At 42.3% G+C, this 1,026-nt stretch overlaps 1 non-coding gene across 1 annotated transcript; it reads left to right on the top strand.

The window, feature by feature from the left end:
* The first annotated feature begins 613 nt into the window (after positions 1–613).
* On the top strand, positions 614–798 carry LOC116970373. The gene has a single exon (XR_004411123.1). It is a non-coding gene; the product is annotated as a U2 spliceosomal RNA (small nuclear RNA).
* Positions 799–1,026: the final 228 nt, after the last annotated feature.

Here is a 1,026-nt window from a genome sequence, read left to right as displayed (position 1 = left end):
GCATTTTAGGCCACGGCCCAGAGCAGGCCCCAGGGGAAAATGTGCCACCCCCCAACAAACATCGTCCCTACAAGAACAAGAAACCAGAAACCGAAGAAAACAACAATGAAGACAGATAAGTATGGTTCCTACCATCACATAAAGGTTAAGGGTTGTACTAACAAGGGGTGGATGAATCACGCCTGGTTAGGAAGCTATCACTCTTGGTAGTTATATACCAAAAAATAAATACAAGGGGAATAGAATTAATATCTTGCCACCAATTCAGCAAGCACCCCAAGTGGTCTACCCTCCCACGATGGTGAATGTCGCACCATCGTTGATAAACCACTTGAGTATTTCACCAGGTATACCCATTCATGGGATTTGTAACTACTACCATGGATCCAAGGATACTTTTGGTAGACATCGACCTTGAAGATGCACACTATTCAGTACCTTCTCATATAAGTTTCGGATATACCGCAATTACCTGGATGGAGTAACCATGATGAGCGTTGCAGCATTTAAGTCAAAGTTATCCAGAATCAACTAGCCCTGACACTTAGAAACATTCCGTCATGGCATGTCTATATATTAACGACAAACTATCCTTGGATACAGCTTTAGCTGCATCGCTTCTCAGCCTTTTGGCTAAGATCAAGTCTGTTCTTGTCAGTTTAATAATCTGATACGTCCCTTATCTAGGGACCATATATTAAATTGAATTTCGGAACAGGGAGATGGAATAGGGGCTTGTCCCGTCCACTCCACGCATCGACCCAGTATTGCAGTGCCTCTGGGAACGGTGCACAAAATATATATCCAGATATTTACGTTGACCATCCACAACGTTGTTATCTGGTATTCATTAAGACTATCCGTCATGGTGCATTAACCACCAATCAACTACGTGGCAAAGTAATTGGGATATAGCAGCATTACCAGCTACTGAACTTTGTACCTTTCCTATGAGCTGAGATTCTAGTGTTCAAAACTATCTCCATACCTGTAATATGGGGGCAAATGGATTAATCTGTAGTGTTA

The sequence above is a fragment of the Amblyraja radiata genome, unplaced genomic scaffold (genome assembly GCF_010909765.2).
Source record: "Amblyraja radiata isolate CabotCenter1 unplaced genomic scaffold, sAmbRad1.1.pri scaffold_802_ctg1, whole genome shotgun sequence".
NCBI lineage: Eukaryota > Metazoa > Chordata > Chondrichthyes > Rajiformes > Rajidae > Amblyraja > Amblyraja radiata.
Note: the sequence above shows the minus strand (reverse complement) of the source record. Positions and strands in the feature narration are given on the sequence as shown.